The sequence below is a fragment of the Frankliniella occidentalis genome, unplaced genomic scaffold (assembly GCF_000697945.3).
Source record: "Frankliniella occidentalis isolate FOCC.00 unplaced genomic scaffold, Focc_3.1 Scaffold195, whole genome shotgun sequence".
Classification (NCBI taxonomy): domain Eukaryota; kingdom Metazoa; phylum Arthropoda; class Insecta; order Thysanoptera; family Thripidae; genus Frankliniella; species Frankliniella occidentalis.
Genome location: NW_026267321.1, coordinates 263,776 through 266,482, shown reverse-complemented (window position 1 = coordinate 266,482; position 2,707 = coordinate 263,776).

The window sequence follows — 2,707 nt, the reverse complement described above, 5'->3', positions numbered from 1 at the left end:
GGCCACAAAGAATCTTTCATATTTGCTACAAAATACTAAAATAACCTAAAAGTGGGACTGTTTGTTGCTCGCTAAGCGATCTAACGATTTCAAGATATTCTGAACATCGCCCCGAGTCTCCCCGGACCCGCCGTCAGCAATGTGAACGCGTGGAGACAACGGAGGCGACCAAAAAGACGCGTTTTGTTAACTAATTTGGGCCTAAAATTGTCTAAATTTGTATGTATCTCAAAAATCGCTTGACTTACGGCAAAACGGACGAAATTTTCGCGCAAAGGGCCACAAAATGGCCCCTTTACGTTGGAAAAGTAAACTTTCACGCCACATTCTGATTCCGAAATGCGACACTCGTCTATAGCACCCTTTAAAGCAGAGTTGGTTAAATTCGGACATAAATGACATTCCCCTCGTAAAGACATCATTTCGTGGCCCTTTGGGCGAAAATTTCGTCCGTTTTGCCGTAAGTCAAGCGGTTTTTGAGATACATACAAATTTGGACAATTTTTGGCCCAAATCAGTAAATAGAACGCGACTTTTTGGTCGCCTCCGATGTCGCCACGCGTTCACATTGCTGATGGCCGGTCCGGGGGGACTCGGGGCGATGTTTAGAATAACTTGAAACCGTTAGATCGCTTAGCGAGCAACAAACAGTCCCACTTTTAGGTTATTTTAGTATTTTGTAGCAAATATGAAAGATTCTTTGTGGCCTTATGGGAATGACTGGGAGGCCTCTGCTGGCTTGCGGACGGGTCAGGGTGGCGTGTGGGGTTCCTTGGAGAGCTGAGGTGGCCGAGCGAACGGTCCTGGCAGCTCGATCCTCGACATAGCGGCGCTAAATGGTCCAAATTTGTCAAAATTTGGCTAAAAACGTGTTTTTTCGCTTGCGCGACCCCTAAATTCATCTTTAAAAATCTGAAAAAAAATTACAGCATTCTGAATGCCAAAAGACAACTATTTATGGGATGGCCCGTCAATATTTTAATACTTTTGCTATATGGGACAGTCTAGTACCCGCTTCACTCAAAATATAGACGTTAAAAATTGTTTCTATTGCCAGTGTAAAGTCATCCAAAATAATTGCTTAGTTCATTCATTTTTTTCGCTTATTGGACAATGCTGCGCTCATTAAAGGGTATGCGATGATAGAATGGGAAATGCATGTTCGCTCCCTGCTTTCGCATCTTATAACGGCAAAAAGGCTGATATACATACAGCTTACCTTCTGGGAATATATATATCTCTTTTTTTACTCCATTTTTATAGTTTTCCTTTTCTCCTCCTCTTTTTCCCTTTCTCTTTCACTCTCTCTTTTCTTTCTCTCCCTTTCCTCTTTCTGTCCTTTCTGTCCGGCTGGAAAGCCGTAAATTTAGACGCTCAAGATGAGTCATTCGATTTCTGCCTTCCGTATATTATTGCTACACGTGTTTAAGAGTGTGTCATTTTCGTTCATTTTACTAAATTACCCGTAAAGTTAAAAATTGCTGTTATTCCTGGCAAATGACGATAACGAGCTGAAATCGGCTGTAATTATTAACACGCCTACGTGCGCGTATCTTTGTTCGCCACAGGTGTTCGACTGCGGTGTGCCAATCATCGTCATGGACAGCATCACTGCGTACCTCACCGTGATGGACCCCGTTAACCTCTGCGAGGCAATTCCACTCATCGGCGCCTATGCGAAGCAGCCCTGGGCCCGAAGGTGGTGGGTCAAGAAGTCTCTGTACCGTTCGCGCGGCAGCGGAGAAGACGGCAGCGGCGACCGGGCGATCGTCGAGTCGATCCTGTCGAAAATACCACCAGTGGACATGTTGAGCATGTGTGCGCCGCAGAATGTGAGCGGTGCGGTGCGGCCTCGTTCACCAGTTGTTGGGGTGCGATTCGTGGCGATGGGCGGAGAGGATCGTAAACGGCGAGGCTTCATGCTGATCCTTTGGGGCTTCCAGGGCACCCCTCTGCAGGGTGTGGTGCAACGCCTGATCCCCAAATTGTGCCGTCTGCACCTGTCGCTCGAGAAGTACAACGTGGCGATCGAATGTCTGCGGCTCGGGTCCAAGCTGCGCTCGATATACATCGGGGCCGAGGGGGCCGGCATGCTGACGGGCGCGTGGTCTTCGGTAAGTTTGAGCACCTTGTCTTATGATAATAATAATAATATCAACACTACACCTCCGCGTGTGTCCACGTCGCGGTGTGTGCTGTCCTGGAGCTGTTCTCATGTCTCTGTCCATCGTCCCGCAGAAATGGAAGCTGCCCCTCTTGTGCAGCGTGCAGCTGACGTATGGCCTGTTATCCACTCCCTCCCTCGTGTCGGTGGTCGGTCTGCTGAACGCGAACATGTGAGTAGTGTGTATGTGTGTTTGTGTATAGGTGCGAGCGTGGGTGTGTCCCACCTAGATGTCCACACTAAATTTTCCAACTTCCACCAGGTCGACTGTACGCCACATTAGACTGAAGTTGGCTGACGAGTAGCCCTTGGCCGTCACCGTCCCTCGTCGCCCTCAACCTGTCCCTGCAGCGATGCCGGGGGAGCTGCTTGCTCTGCGCCGGTTATCATTGGGGTAGTAGTAATTTTGTTCTTGTGGCGTTGCTGTTGCCCGGGCCTGCGGTGCCCGAACTTTCGGCGCTCCCACCGAAACAGGTCGGTGCATGAGACAGTGACGTACACTCCGACTGTAGAAATGTCTCGTGGCGGTGTGCGTCGGACGGC